Here is an 18318-nt window from a genome sequence, read left to right as displayed (position 1 = left end):
GTGACAGTGGAGGAGTATTAGATATAACACTAAACGGCAGTAGAGGAGTATTAGTCACAACACTATACGGCAGTAGAGGAGTATTAGATACAACATTATACGGCAGTAGAGGAGTATTAGATACAACACTAGGTGACAGTAGAGAAGTATTAGATACAAAGGTAGGTGGCAGTAGAGGAGTATTAGATACAACACTAGGTGGGAGTAGAGGAGTATTAGATACAACACTAGGTGGCAGTAGAGTATTAGATACAACACTATTTGGCAGTATAGTATTAGAAACAACACTATGTGGCAGTAGAGGAGAATAATATACAACACTAGGTAGCAGTAGATGGATAATTATATACAACACTAGGTGGCAGTAGAGGAGAATTATATACAACACTAGGTGGCAGTAGAGGAGTATTAGATACAACACTATGTGGCAGTATAGAATTAGATACAACACTATGTGGCAGTATAGTATTAGATACAACACTATGTGGCAGTAGAGGAGTATTAGATACAACACTAGGTGGCAGTAGAGGAGAATTATATACAACACTAGGTGGTTGTAGAGTATTATATACAACACTAGGTGGCAGTAGAGGAGTATTAGATACAAAGGTAGGTGGCAGTAGAGGAGTATTAGATACAAAGGTAGGTGGCAGTGGAGGAGTATTAGATATAACACTATACGGCAGTAGATGAGTTTTAGTCACAACACTATACGGCAGTAGAGGAGTATTAGTCACAACACTATACGGCAATAGAGAAGTATTAGACACAACACTAGGTGGCAGTAGAGAAGTATTAGATACAAAGGTAGGTGGCAGTAGAGGAGTATTAGATACAACACTAGGTGGCAGTAGAGGAGTATTAGATACAACACTAGGTGGCAGTAGAGAAATATTAGATACAACACTAGGTGGCAGTAGAGTATTAGATACAACACTATTTGGCAGTATAGTATTAGATACAACACTATGTGGCAGTAGAGGATAATTATATACAACACTAGGTTGCAGTAGAGGAGAATTATATACAACACTAGGTGGCAGTAGAGGAGTATTAGATACAATACTATGTGGCAGTATATAATTAGATACAACACTATATGGCAGTATAGTATTAGATACAACACTATGTGGCAATATAGTATTAGATACAACACTAGGTGGCAGTAGAGTATTAGATGCAACACTAGGTGGCTGTAGAGTATTAGATACAACACTAGGTGGCAGTAGAGGAGTATTAGATACAACATTATACGGCAGCAGAGGAGTATTAGATATAACACTAGGTAGCTGTAGAGAAGTGTTTGATACAACAGAAGGTGGCAGCAGAGGAGTATTAGATACAACACTAGGTGGCAGTTGAGGAATATTAGATACAACACTAGGTGGCAGTAGAGGAATACTATATACAACACTAGGTGGCAGTAGAGCATTAGAAACAACACTAGGTGGCAGTAGAGGAGTATTAGATACAACACTAGGTGGCAGTAGAGTATTGGATACAACACTAGGTGGCAGTAGAGGAGAATTATATACAACACTAGGTGGCAGTAGAGTATTAGATACAACACTAGGTGGCAGTATAGGAGTATTAGATACAACAGTAGGTGGCAGTAGAGGAGTGTTTGATACAACACTAGGTGGCAGTAGAGTATTGGATACAACACTAGGTGGCAGTAGAGGAGAATTATATACAACACTAGATGGCAGTAGAGTATTAGATACAACACTAGGTGGCAGTATAGGAGTATTAGATAAAACAGTAGGTGGCAGCAGAGGAGTATTAGATACAACAGTAGGTGGCAGTAGAGGAGTGTTTGATACAACATTATACGGCAGTAGAGTAGTATTAGATATAACACTAGGTGGCAGTAGAGAAGTATTAGATACAAAGGTAGGTGGCAGTAGAGGAGTATTAGATACAACACTAGGTGGCAATAGAGTATTAGATACAACACTAGGTGGCAGTAGAGTATTAGATACAACACTAGGTGGCAGTAGAGAAGTATTAGATACAAAGGTAGGTGGCAGTAGAGGAGTATTAGATACAACACTAGGTGGCAGTAGAGGAGTATTAGATACAACACTAGGTGGCAGTAGAGAAGTATTAGATACAACACTAGGTGGCAGTAGAGTATTAGATACAACACTATTTGGCAGTATAGTATTAGATACAACACTATGTGGCAGTAGAGGATAATTATATACAACACTAGGTTGCAGTAGAGGAGAATTATATACAACACTAGGTGGCAGTAGAGGAGTATTAGATACAACACTATGTGGCAGTATATAATTAGATACAACACTATATGGCAGTATAGTATTAGATACAACACTAGGTGGCAGTAGAGTATTAGATGCAACACTAGGTGGCTGTAGAGTATTAGATACAACACTAGGTGGCAGTAGAGGAGTATTAGATACAACATTATACGGCAGTAGAGGAGTATTAGATATAACACTAGGTAGCTGTAGAGAAGTGTTTGATACAACAGAAGGTGGCAGCAGAGGAGTATTAGATACAACACCAGGTGGCAGTAGAGGAGTATTAGATACAACAGTAGGTGGCAGTAGAGGAGTATTAGATACAACACTAGGTGGCAGGAGAGCATTAGAAACAACACTAGGTGGCAGTAGAGGAGTATTAGATACAACACTAGGTGGCAGTAGAGTATTGGATACAACACTAGGTGGCAGTAGAGGAGAATTATATACAACACTAGGTGGCAGTAGAGTATTAGATACAACACTAGGTGGCAGTATAGGAGTATTAGATACAACAGTAGGTGGCAGTAGAGGAGTGTTTGATACAACACTAGGTGGCAATAGAGGAGTATTAGATACAACACTAGGTGGCAGTAGAGGAGTATTAGAAATAACACTATGTGGCAGTAGAGGAGTATTAGATACAACATTATACGGCAGTAGAGTAGTATTAGATATAACACTAGGTGGCAGTAGAGAAGTGTTTGATACAACAGAAGGTGGCAGCAGAGGAGTATTAGATACAACACTATGTGGCAGTAGAGGAGTATTAGATACAACATTATACGGCAGTAGAGTAGTATTAGATATAACACTAGGTGGCAGTAGAGAAGTATTAGATACAAAGGTAGGTGGCAGTAGAGGAGTATTAGATACAACACTAGGTGGCAATAGAGTATTAGATACAACACTAGGTGGCAGTAGAGTATTAGATACAACACTAGGTGGCAGAAGAGAAGTATTAGATACAACACTAGGTGGCAGTAGAGTATTAGATACAACACTAGGTGGCAGTAGAGTATTAGATATAACACTAGGTGGTAGTATAGTATTAGATACAACACTAGGTGGCAGTATAGTATTAGATACAACACTAGGTGGTAGTATAGTATTAGATACAACACTATACGGCAGTAGAGGAGTATTAGACACCTCACTAGGTGGCAGAATATAAGTATTAGATACAAAGGTAGGTGACAGTGGAGGAGTATTAGATATAACACTAAACGGCAGTAGAGGAGTATTAGTCACAACACTATACGGCAGTAGAGGAGTATTAGTCACAACACTATACCGCAGTAGAGAAGTATTAGACACAACACTAGGTGGCAGTAGAGAAGTATTAGATACAAAGGTAGGTGGCAGTAGAGGAGTATTAGATACAACACTAGGTGGCAGTAGAGGAGTATTAGATACAACACTATGTGGCAGTAGAGAAGTATTAGATACAAAGGTAGGTGACAGTGGAGGAGTATTAGATATAACACTAAACGGCAGTAGAGGAGTATTAGTCACAACACTATACGGCAGTAGAGGAGTATTAGATACAACATTATACGGCAGTAGAGGAGTATTAGATACAACACTAGGTGACAGTAGAGAAGTATTAGATACAAAGGTAGGTGGCAGTAGAGGAGTATTAGATACAACACTAGGTGGGAGTAGAGGAGTATTAGATACAACACTAGGTGGCAGTAGAGTATTAGATACAACACTATTTGGCAGTATAGTATTAGAAACAACACTATGTGGCAGTAGAGGAGAATAATATACAACACTAGGTAGCAGTAGATGGATAATTATATACAACACTAGGTGGCAGTAGAGGAGAATTATATACAACACTAGGTGGCAGTAGAGGAGTATTAGATACAACACTATGTGGCAGTATAGAATTAGATACAACACTATGTGGCAGTATAGTATTAGATACAACACTATGTGGCAGTAGAGGAGTATTAGATACAACACTAGGTGGCAGTAGAGGAGAATTATATACAACACTAGGTGGTTGTAGAGTATTATATACAACACTAGGTGGCAGTAGAGGAGTATTAGATACAAAGGTAGGTGGCAGTAGAGGAGTATTAGATACAAAGGTAGGTGGCAGTGGAGGAGTATTAGATATAACACTATACGGCAGTAGATGAGTTTTAGTCACAACACTATACGGCAGTAGAGGAGTATTAGTCACAACACTATACGGCAATAGAGAAGTATTAGACACAACACTAGGTGGCAGTAGAGAAGTATTAGATACAAAGGTAGGTGGCAGTAGAGGAGTATTAGATACAACACTAGGTGGCAGTAGAGGAGTATTAGATACAACACTAGGTGGCAGTAGAGAAATATTAGATACAACACTAGGTGGCAGTAGAGTATTAGATACAACACTATTTGGCAGTATAGTATTAGATACAACACTATGTGGCAGTAGAGGATAATTATATACAACACTAGGTTGCAGTAGAGGAGAATTATATACAACACTAGGTGGCAGTAGAGGAGTATTAGATACAATACTATGTGGCAGTATATAATTAGATACAACACTATATGGCAGTATAGTATTAGATACAACACTATGTGGCAATATAGTATTAGATACAACACTAGGTGGCAGTAGAGTATTAGATGCAACACTAGGTGGCTGTAGAGTATTAGATACAACACTAGGTGGCAGTAGAGGAGTATTAGATACAACATTATACGGCAGCAGAGGAGTATTAGATATAACACTAGGTAGCTGTAGAGAAGTGTTTGATACAACAGAAGGTGGCAGCAGAGGAGTATTAGATACAACACTAGGTGGCAGTTGAGGAATATTAGATACAACACTAGGTGGCAGTAGAGGAATACTATATACAACACTAGGTGGCAGTAGAGCATTAGAAACAACACTAGGTGGCAGTAGAGGAGTATTAGATACAACACTAGGTGGCAGTAGAGTATTGGATACAACACTAGGTGGCAGTAGAGGAGAATTATATACAACACTAGGTGGCAGTAGAGTATTAGATACAACACTAGGTGGCAGTATAGGAGTATTAGATACAACAGTAGGTGGCAGTAGAGGAGTGTTTGATACAACACTAGGTGGCAGTAGAGTATTGGATACAACACTAGGTGGCAGTAGAGGAGAATTATATACAACACTAGATGGCAGTAGAGTATTAGATACAACACTAGGTGGCAGTATAGGAGTATTAGATAAAACAGTAGGTGGCAGCAGAGGAGTATTAGATACAACAGTAGGTGGCAGTAGAGGAGTGTTTGATACAACATTATACGGCAGTAGAGTAGTATTAGATATAACACTAGGTGGCAGTAGAGAAGTATTAGATACAAAGGTAGGTGGCAGTAGAGGAGTATTAGATACAACACTAGGTGGCAATAGAGTATTAGATACAACACTAGGTGGCAGTAGAGTATTAGATACAACACTAGGTGGCAGTAGAGAAGTATTAGATACAAAACAAGGTGGCAGTGGAGTATTAGATACAACACTAGGTGGCAGTAGAGTATTAGATACAACACTAGGTGGCAGTATAGTATTAGATACAACACTAGGTGGTAGTATAGTATTAGATACAACACTATACGGCAGTAGAGGAGTATTAGACACCTCACTAGGTGGCAGAATATAAGTATTAGATACAAAGGTAGGTGACAGTGGAGGAGTATTAGATATAACACTAAACGGCAGTAGAGGAGTATTAGTCACAACACTATACGGCAGTAGAGGAGTATTAGTCACAACACTATACGGCAGTAGAGAAGTATTAGACACAACACTAGGTGGCAGTAGAGAAGTATTAGATACAAAGGTAGGTGGCAGTAGAGGAGTATTAGATACAACACTAGGTGGCAGTAGAGGAGTATTAGATACAACACTATGTGGCAGTAGAGAAGTATTAGATACAAAGGTAGGTGGCAGTAGGGGAGTATTAGATACAACACTAGGTGGCAGTAGAGAAGTATTAGATACAAAGGTAGGTGGCAGTAGGGGAGTATTAGATACAACACTATGTGGCAGTATAGTATTAGATACAACACTATGTGGCAGTAGAGGAGAATTATATACAACACTAGGTGGCAGTAGAGGAGAATTATATACAACACTAGGAGGCAGTAGAGGAGTATTAGATACAACACTATGTGGCAATATAGTATTAGATACAACACTAGGTGGCAGTAGAGTATTAGATACAACACTAGGTGGCAGTGGAGCATTAGAAACAACACTAGGTGGCAGTAAAGGAGTATTATATACAACACTAGGTGGCAGTAGAGGAGTATTAGATACAACACTAGGTGGCAGTATAGTATTAGATACAACACTATATGGCAGTAGAGGAGAATAATATACAATACTAGGTGGCAGTAGAGAAGTATTAGATACAACACTATGTGGCAGTATAGTATTAGATACAACACTATATGGCAGTAGAGGAGAATAATATACAACACTAGGTGGCAGTATAGTATTAGATACAACACTATGTGGCAGTATAGTATTAGATACAACACTATATGGCAGTAGAGGAGAATAATATACAACACTAGGTGGCAGTATAGTATTAGATACAACACTATGTGGCAGTATAGTATTAGATAAAACACTATGTGGCAGTATAGGAGTATTAGATACAACACTAGGTGGCAGTAGAGGAGAATTATATACAACACTAGGTGGCAGTAGAGTATTAGATACAACACTAGGTGGTAGTAGAGTATTAGATACAACACTAGGTGGCAGTAGAGTATTAGATACAACACTATGTGGCAGTAGAGGAGAATTATATACAACACTAGGTGGCAGTAGAGTATTAGATACAACACTAGGTGGAAGTAGAGTATTATATACAACACTAGGTGGCAGTAGAGGAGAATTATATACAACACTAGGTGGCAGTAGAGTATTAGATACAACACTAGGTGGCAGTATAGGAGTATTAGATATAACACTAGGTAGCTGTAGAGGAGTGTTTGATACAACAGAAGGTTGGCAGTAGAGGAGTATTAGATATAACACTAGGTGGCTGTAGAGAAGTGTTTGATACAACAGAAGGTGGCAGTAGAGGAGTATTAGATACAACATTATACGGCAGTAGAGGAGTATTAGATACAACATTATACGGCAGTAGAGGAGTATTAGATACAACATTATACGGCAGTAGAGGAGTATTAGATACAACACTAGGTGACAGTAGAGAAGTATTAGATACAAAGGTAGGTGGCAGTAGAGGAGTATTAGATACAACACTAGGTGGCAGTAGAGGAGAATAATATACAACACTAGGTAGCAGTAGATGGATAATTATATACAACACTAGGTGGCAGTAGAGGAGAATTATATACAACACTAGGTGGCAGTAGAGGAGTATTAGATACAACACTATGTGGCAGTATAGAATTAGATACAACACTATGTGGCAGTATAGTATTAGATACAACACTATGTGGCAGTATAGGAGTATTAGATACAACACTAGGTGGCAGTAGAGGAGAATTACATACAACACTAGGTGGTTGTAGAGTATTATATACAACACTAGGTGGCAGTAGAGGAGTATTAGATACAAAGGTAGGTGGCAGTAGAGGAGTATTAGATACAAAGGTAGGTGGCAGTGGAGGAGTATTAGATATAACACTATACGGCAGTAGATGAGTATTAGTCACAACACTATACGGCAGTAGAGGAGTATTAGTCACAACACTATACGGCAATAGAGAAGTATTAGACACAACACTAGGTGGCAGTAGAGAAGTATTAGATACAAAGGTAGGTGGCAGTAGAGGAGTATTAGATACAACACTAGGTGGCAGTAGAGGAGTATTAGATACAACACTAGGTGGCAGTAGAGAAGTATTAGATACAACACTAGGTGGCAGTAGAGTATTAGATACAACACTATTTGGCAGTATAGTATTAGATACAACACTATGTGGCAGTAGAGGATAATTATATACAACACTAGGTTGCAGTAGAGGAGGATTATATACAACACTAGGTGGCAGTAGAGGAGTATTAGATACAACACTATGTGGCAGTATATAATTAGATACAACACTATATGGCAGTATAGTATTAGATACAACACTAGGTGGCAGTAGAGTATTAGATGCAACACTAGGTGGCTGTAGAGTATTAGATACAACACTAGGTGGCAGTAGAGGAGTATTAGATACAACATTATACGGCAGTAGAGGAGTATTAGATATAACACTAGGTAGCTGTAGAGAAGTGTTTGATACAACAGAAGGTGGCAGCAGAGGAGTATTAGATACAACACTAGGTGGCAGTAGAGGAGTATTAGATACAACAGTAGGTGGCAGTAGAGGAGTATTAGATACAACACTAGGTGGCAGGAGAGCATTAGAAACAACACTAGGTGGCAGTTGAGGAATATTAGATACAACACTAGATGGCAGTAGAGGAATACTATATACAACACTAGGTGGCAGTAGAGCATTAGAAACAACACTAGGTGGCAGTAGAGGAGTATTAGATACAACACTAGGTGGCAGTAGAGTATTGGATACAACACTAGGTGGCAGTAGAGGAGAATTATATACAACACTAGGTGGCAGTAGAGTATTAGATACAACACTAGGTGGCAGTATAGGAGTATTAGATACAACAGTAGGTGGCAGTAGAGGAGTGTTTGATACAACACTAGGTGGCAATAGAGGAGTATTAGATACAACACTAGGTGGCAGTAGAGGAGTATTAGAAATAACACTATGTGGCAGTAGAGGAGTATTAGATACAACATTATACGGCAGTAGAGTAGTATTAGATATAACACTAGGTGGCAGTAGAGAAGTGTTTGATACAACAGAAGGTGGCAGCAGAGGAGTATTAGATACAACATTATACGGCAGTAGAGTAGTATTAGATATAACACTAGGTGGCAGTAGAGAAGTATTAGATACAAAGGTAGGTGGCAGTAGAGGAGTATTAGATACAACACTAGGTGGCAATAGAGTATTAGATACAACACTAGGTGGCAGTAGAGTATTAGATACAACACTAGGTGGCAGTAGAGAAGTATTAGATACAACACTAGGTGGCAGTAGAGTATTAGATACAACACTAGGTGGCAGTAGAGTATTAGATATAACACTAGGTGGTAGTATAGTATTAGATACAACACTAGGTGGCAGTATAGTATTAGATACAACACTAGGTGGTAGTATAGTATTAGATACAACACTATACGGCAGTAGAGGAGTATTAGACACCTCACTAGGTGGCAGAATATAAGTATTAGATACAAAGGTAGGTGACAGTGGAGGAGTATTAGATATAACACTAAACGGCAGTAGAGGAGTATTAGTCACAACACTATACGGCAGTAGAGGAGTATTAGTCACAACACTATACGGCAGTAGAGAAGTATTAGACACAACACTAGGTGGCAGTAGAGAAGTATTAGATACAAAGGTAGGTGGCAGTAGAGGAGTATTAGATACAACACTAGGTGGCAGTAGAGGAGTATTAGATACAACACTATGTGGCAGTAGAGAAGTATTAGATACAAAGGTAGGTGGCAGTAGGGGAGTATTAGATACAACACTATGTGGCAGTATAGTATTAGATACAACACTATGTGGCAGTAGAGGAGAATTATATACAACACTAGGTGGCAGTAGAGGAGTATTAGATACAACACTATGTGGCAGTATATAATTAGATACAACACTATATGGCAGTATAGTATTAGATACAACACTATGTGGCAATATAGTATTAGATACAACACTATGTGGCAGTATAAGAGTATTAGATACAACACTAGGTGGCAGTAGAGGAGTATTAGATACAACACTAGGTGGCAGTAGAGGAGTATTAGATACAACAGTAGGTGGCAGTAGAGGAGTATTGGATACAACACTAGGTGGCAGGAGAGCATTAGAAACAACACTAGGTGGCAGTAGAGGAATATTAGATACAACACTAGGTGGCAGTAGAGGAATATTAGATACAACACTAGGTGGCAGTAGAGTATTAGATACAACACTAGGTGGCAGTTGAGGAATATTAGATACAACACTAGGTGGCAGTAGAGGAATACTATATACAACACTAGGTGGCAGTAGAGTATTAGATACACCACTAGGTGGCAGTATAGGAGTATTAGATATAACACTAGGTAGCTGTAGAGAAGTGTTTTATACAACAGAAGGTGGCAGCAGAGGAGTATTAGATATAACACTAGGTAGCTGTAGAGCAGTGTTTGATACAACAGAAGGTGGCAGTAGAGGAGTATTAGAAATAACACTAGGTAGATGTAGAGAACCGTTTGATACAACAGAAGGTGGCAGCAGAGGAGTATTAGATACAACACTATGTGGCAGTAGAGGAGTATTAGATACAACATTATACGGCAGTAGAGGAGTATTAGATACAACACTAGGTGGCAGTAGAGGAGTATTAGATACAACATTATACGGCAGTAGAGGAGTATTAGATAGAACACTAGGTGGCAGTAAAGTATTAGATACAACACTAGGTGGCAGTAAAGTATTAGATACAACACTAGGTGGTTGTAGAGTATTAGATACAACACTAGGTGGCAGTAAAGTATTAGATACAACACTAGGTGGTTGTAGAGTATTAGATACAACACTAGGTGACAGTAGAGAAGTATTAGATACAAAGGTAGGTGGCAGTAGATGAGTATTAGATATAACACTATGGGGCAGTAGAGGAGAATTAGATAAAACACTAGGTGACAGTAGAGTATTAGATACAACACTAGGTGGTAGTATAGTATCAGATACAACACTATATGGCAGTAGAGGAGTATTAGACACCTCACTAGGTGGCAGTAGAGAAGCATTAGATGCAAAGGTAGGTGGCAGTGGAGGAGTATTAGATATAACACTATACGGCAGTAGAGGAGTATTAGTCACAACACTATACGGCAGTAGAGGAGTATTAGTCACAACACTATACGGCAGTAGAGAAGTATTAGTCACAACACTAGGTGGCAGTAGAGAAGTATTAGATACAAAGGTAGGTGGCAGTAGAGGAGTATTAGATACAACACTAGTTGGCAGTAGAGGAGTATTAGATACAACACTATGTGGCAGTAGAGAAGTATTAGATACAAAGGTAGGTGGCAGTATAGGAGTATTAGATACAACACTAGGTGGCAGTAGAGAAGTATTAGATACAACACATGTGTCAGTATAGTATTAGATACAACACTATGTGGCAGTAGATGAGAAAAATATACAACACTAGGTGGCAGTAGAGGAGAATTATATACAACACTAGGTGGCAGTAGAGGAGTATTAGATACAACACTATGTGGCAGTATATAATTAGATACAACACTATATGGCAGTATAGTATTAGATACAACACTATGTGGCAATATAGTATTAGATACAACACTATGTGGCAGTATAAGAGTATTAGATACAACACTAGGTGGCAGTAGAGGAAAATTATATACAACACTAGGTAGCTGTAGAGAAGTGTTTTATACAACAGAAGGTGGCAGCAGAGGAGTATTAGATACAACACTAGGTGGCAGTAGAGGAGTATTAGATACAACACTATGTGGCAGTAGAGAAGTATTAGATACAAAGGTAGGTGGCAGTAGAGGAGTATTAGATACAACACTAGGTGGCAGTAGAGAAGTATTAGATACAACACATGTGTCAGTATAGTATTAGATACAACACTATGTGGCAGTAGATGAGAAAAATATACAACACTAGGTGGCAGTAGAGGAGAATTATATACAACACTAGGTGGCAGTAGAGGAGTATTAGATACAACACTATGTGGCAGTATATAATTAGATACAACACTATATGGCAGTATAGTATTAGATACAACACTATGTGGCAATATAGTATTAGATACAACACTATGTGGCAGTATAAGAGTATTAGATACAACACTAGGTGGCAGTAGAGGAGTATTAGATACAACAGCAGGTGGCAGTAGAGGAGTGTTTGATACAACAGAAGGTGGCAGTAGAGGAGTATTAGATACAACAGTAGCTGGCAGTAGAGGAGTATTAGATGTAACACTAGGTAGCTGTAGAGGAGTATTATATACAACACTAGGTGGCAGTAGAGGAGTATTAGATACAACACTAGGTGGCAGTAGAGCATTAGAAACAACACTAGGTGGCAGTAGAGGAGTATTAGATACAACACTAGGTGGCAGTAGAGCATTAGAAACAACACTAGGTGGCAGTAGAGGAGTATTAGATACAACACTAGGTGGCAGTAGAGCATTAGAAACAACACTAGGTGGCAGTTGAGGAGTATTAGATACAACAGTAGCTGGCAGTAGAGGAGTATTAGATATAACACTAGGTAGCTGTAGAGGAGTATTATATACAACACTAGGTGGCAGTAGAGGAGTATTAGATACAACAGTAGCTGGCAGTAGAGGAGTATTAGATATAACACTAGGTAGCTGTAGAGGAGTATTATATACAACACTAGGTGGCAGTAGAGGAATACTATATACAACACTAGGTGGTAGTAGAGCATTAGAAACAACACTAGGTGGCGGTAGAGTATTAGATACAACACTAGGTGGCAGTAGAGGAGAATTAGATACAACACCAGGTGGCAGTAGAGGAGTATTAGATACAACCCTAGGTGGCAGTAGAGGAGAATTAGATACATCACTATGTGGCAGTATAGTAGTAGATACAACACTAGGTGGCAGTAGAGGAGTATCAGATACAACAATATGTGGCAGTAGAGGAGTATTAGATACAACACTAGGTGGCAGTAGAGGAGTATTAGATACAAAACAAGGTGGCAGTAGAGGAGTATTAGATACAACACTAGGTGGCAGTAGAGTATTAGATAAAACACCAGATGGCAGTAGAGTATTAGATACAACACTAGGTGGCAGTAGAGGAGTATTAGATACAACACTAGGTGGCAGTAGAGTATTAGATATAACACCAGATGGCAGTAGAGGAGTATTAGATACAACACTAGGTGGCAGTAGAGTATTAGATAAAACACTAGGTGGCAGTAGAGTATTAGACAAAACACTATGTGGCAGTAGAGTATTAGATAAAACACCAGATGGCAGTAGAGTATTAGATAAAACACCAGATGGCAGTAGAGTATTAGATACGAAACAAGGTGGCAGTAGAGGAGTATTAGATACAACACTAGGTGGCAGTAGAGTATTAGATAAAACACCAGATGGCAGTAGAGTATTAGATACAACACTAGGTGGCAGTAGAGGAGTATTAGATACAACACTAGGTGGCTGTAGAGTATTAGATACAACACTAGGTGGCAGTAGAGTATTAGATACAACACTATGTGGCAGTAGAGGAGAATTATATACAACACTATGTGGCAGTAGAGGAGAATTATATACAACACTAGGTGGCTGTAGAGTATTAGATACAACACTAGGTGGCTGTAGAGTATTAGAAACAACACTAGGTGGCTGTAGAGTATTAGATACAACACTTGGTGGTAGTATAGTATTAGATGCAAGTAAAAATAACCCTTGACAGACAACACATACACAACACAACACAACACGTTGCTGTGCGTTCTGTTCCTGTGCGTTTTGTTGCCAACTTTACTTTGCTAGCTAACAACTTTACGTTTTTTTTTTCTTTTTAATTACCGTTTATATTTTTAGTTTCTCCATCGCAACTTTTTCCCTCATTCAACTTTTTCACTCCGGACGCTTTATCTGGACATGGTTCGTCAGCACCTTCAACAGCCGAAGCTAAGTAGTAACATTAACATGATGTCTTCTAATTGCAGTCGCTGTACTCATAATATACAGGAGAACGATCGCCTTATGGCGAGGATAGCTGTGCTGCAAGCCCAGCTTCAGACGCAATCGTTAGGCAAGGGTAATTTCAGTGTAGGAAAGGAAGAAACAGCGTCTGTGCCACCAGTAAGTACAGATACTAACGTTAGTATAAATCCCCCCCGCACAGTCCCCGCAGCCGGACAACTTTCTCATGGCTTCTGGAGGGAAATGCTGTAGGAATGCTCAACTGGTGTCGCTCATTCAGCCGACAGAAACTTTCAACCGGTTTTCCCCATTAAGTAGCGAGTAGGAGTCTGAGGCTGAGTCTTCTCTTGTCTCTACTCCTTCCGTTACGGGGTCTGAGACGCCGAAGGCTCCAACCATTAGCTCTGACAAATTGAAAACCCTAGTCATTGGCGACTCCATTACCCGCAGTATTAGACTTAAAACGAATCACCCAGCGATCATACACTGTTTACCAGGGGGCAGGGCTACCGACGTTAAGGCTAATCTGAAGATGGTGCTGGCTAAAGCTAAATCTGGCGAGTGTAGAGAGTATAGAGATATTGTTATCCACGTCGGCACCAACGATGTTAGGATGAAACAGTCAGAGGTCACCAAGTGCAACATAGCTTCAGCATGTAAAACAGCTAGAAAGATGTGTCGGCATCGAGTAATTGTCTCTGGCCCCCTCCCAGTTAGGGGGAGTGATGAGCTCTACAGCAGAGTCTCACAACTCAATCGCTGGTTGAAAACTGTTTTCTGCCCCTCCCAAAAGATAGAATTTGTAGATAATTGGCCCTCTTCTGGGACTCACCCACAAACAGGACCAAGCCTGACCTGCTGAGGAGTGACGGACTCCATCCTAGCTGGAGGGGTGCTCTCATCTTATCTACTAACATAGATAGGGCTCTAACTCCCCTAGCTCCACAATGAAATAGGGTGCAGGCCAGGCAGCAGGCTGTTAGCCAACCTGCCAGCTTATGGAGTCTGCCAATAGCACAGTCAGTGTAGTCAGCTCAGCCCTCCCCATTGAGACTGTGTCTGTGCCTCGACCTAGGTTGGGCAAAACTAAACATGGCGGTGTTCGCCTTAGCAATCTCATTAGGATAAAGACCTCCTCCATTCCTGCCATTATTGAAAGAGATCGTGATACCTCACATCTCAAAATAGGGTTACTTAATGTTAGATCCCTCACTTCAAAGGCAGTCATAGTCAATGAACTAATCACTGATCATAATCTTGATGTGAAAGGCCTGACTGAAACATGGCTTAAGCCTGATGAATTTTCTGTGTTAAATGAGGCCTCACCTCCTGGTTACACTAGTGACCATATCCCCCGTGCATCCCGCAAAGGCGGAGGTGTTGCTAACATTTACGATAGCAAATGTCAATTTACAACAAAAAAAATGACGTTTTCGTCAAGAGGAGTATTATACACAACACTAGGTGGCAGTAGAGAAGTATTAGATACAAAGGTAGGTGGCAGTAGAGGATAATTAGATACAACACTAGGTGGCAGTAGAGGAGTATTAGATACAACAATATGTGGCAGTAGAGGAGTATTAGATACAACAATACGTGGCAGTAGAGGAGTATTAGATACAACACTAGGTGGGGGTAGAGTATTAGATAAAACACCAGATGGCAGTAGAGTATTAGATACAACACTATGTGGCAGTATATGAGTATTAGATGCAACACTAGGTGGCAGTAGAGGAGTATTATATACAACACTATGTGGCAGTAGATGAGTATTAGATACAACACTAGGTGGCAGTAGAGGAGTATTAGATACAACACTATGTGGCAGTATAGTATTAGATACAACACTATATATATATATATATATAACCTCCAAACGAGCTTCAATGCCATACAACACTCCTTCCGTGACCTCCAACTGCTCTTAAACGCTAGTAAAACCAAATGCATGCTTTTCAACCGTTCGCTGCCTGCACCCGCACGCCCGACTAGCATCACCACCCTGGACGGTTCCGACCTAGAATATGTGGACATCTATAAGTACCTAGGTGTCTGGCTAGACTGCAAACTCTCCTTCCAGACTCATATCAAACATCTCCAATCCAAAATCAAATCTAGAGTCGGCTTTCTATTCCGGAACAAAGCCTCCTTCACTCACGCCGCCAAACTTACCTTAGTAAAACTGACTATCCTACCGATCCTCGACTTCGGAGATGTCATCTACAAAATAGCTTCCAATACTCTACTCAGCAAACTGGATGCAGTTTATCACAGTGCCATCCGTTTTGTTACTAAAGCACCTTATACGACCCACCACTGCGACCTGTATGCCCTAGTCGGCTGGCCCTCGCTACATGTTCGTCGTCAGACCCACTGGCTCCAGGTCATCTACAAGGCTATGCTAGGCAAAGTGCCGCATTATCTCAGTTCACTGGTCACGATGGCTACACCCACCCGTAGCACGCGCTCCAGCAGGTGTATCTCACTGATCATCCCTAAAACCAAAACCTCATTTGGACGCCTTTCCTTCCAGTTCTCTGCTGCCTGCGACTGGAACGAATTGCAAAAATCTCTGAAGTTGGAGACTTTTATCTCCCTCAACAACTTTAAAAATCTGCTATCCGAGCAGCTAACCGATCGCTGCAGCTGTACATAGTCCATCTGTAAACTACCCACCCAATTTACCTACCTCACCCCCATACTGCTTTTATTTATTTACTTTTCTGCTCTTTTGCACACCAGTATCTCTTCTTGCACATGATCGTCTGATGATTTATCACTCCAGTGTTAATCTGCTAAATTGTAATTATTCGATTTATTGCCTACCTCATGCCTTTTGCACACATTGTATATAGATTCTCTTTTTTCTACCATGTTATTGACTCGTCTATTGTTTACTCCATGTGTAACTCTGTGTTGTTGTCTGTTCACACTGCTATGCTTTATCTTGGCCAGGTCGCAGTTGCAAATGAGAACTTGTTCTCAACTAGCCTACCTGGTTAAATAAAGGTGAAAAAAAATAATAATAATAAAAATATGGCAGTATAGTATTAGATACAACACTATGTGGCAGTATAGGAGTATTAGATACAACACTAGGTGGCAGTAGAGTATTAGATGCAACACTAGGTGACTGTAGAGTATTAGATATAACAGTAGGTAGCTGTAGAGAAGTGTTTGATACAACAGAAGGTGGCAGTAGAGGAGTATTAGATACAACACTAGGTGGCAGTAGAGGAATATTAGATACAACACTAGGTGGCAGTAGAGGAGTATTATATACAACACTAGGTGGCAGTAGAGCATTAGAAACAACACTAGGTGGCAGTAGAGGAGTATTATATATAACACTATGTGGCAGAAAGAGTATTCCATACAACAGTAGGGGGCAGTAGAGTATTAGATACAACACTATGTGGCAGTAGAGTATTAGATACAACACTATATGGCAGTATAGTATTAGATACAACACTATGTGGCAGTATAGTATTAGATACAACACTATGTGGCAGTATAGGAGTATTAGATACAATCCTAGGTGGCAGTAGAGGAGTATTAGATATAACACTAGGTGGCAGTAGAGTATTAGATACAACACTATGTGGCAGTAGAGTATTAGATATAACACTGGGTGGCAGTATAGGAGTATTAGATACAATCCTAGGTGGCAGTAGAGGAGTATTAGATATAACACTAGGTAGCCGTAGAGAAGTGTTTGATATAACAGAAGGTGGCAGCAGAGGAGTATTAGATACAACACTAGGTGGCAGTAGAGGAGTATGAGATACAACACTATGTTGCAGTAGAGGAGAATTAGATACAACACTAGGTGGCAGTAGAGGAGAATTAGACACAACACTAGGTGGCAGCAGAGGAGTATGAGATACAAAACAAGGTGGCAGCAGAGGAGTATTAGATACAACACTATGTGGCAGTAGAGGAGAATTAGATACAACACTAGGTGGCAGTAGAGGAGAATTAGACACAACACTAGGTGGCAGCAGAGGAGTATGAGATACAAAACAAGGTGGCAGCAGAGGAGTATTAGATACAACACTATTTGGCAGAGAATATTAGACACAACACTAGGTGGCAGTAGAGGAATATTAGATACAACACTAGGTGGCAGTAGAGGAGTATTAGATACAACACTAGGTGGCAGTATAGTATTAGATACAACACTAGGTGGCAGTAGAGGAGTATTAGATACAACACTATTTGGCGGTAGAGGAGTATTAAATACAACACTATTTGGCGGTAGAGGAGTATTAGATACAACACTAGGTGGCA

The sequence above is a fragment of the Salvelinus fontinalis genome, chromosome 14 (genome assembly GCF_029448725.1).
Source record: "Salvelinus fontinalis isolate EN_2023a chromosome 14, ASM2944872v1, whole genome shotgun sequence".
Lineage (NCBI taxonomy): Eukaryota > Metazoa > Chordata > Actinopteri > Salmoniformes > Salmonidae > Salvelinus > Salvelinus fontinalis.
Note: the sequence above shows the minus strand (reverse complement) of the source record.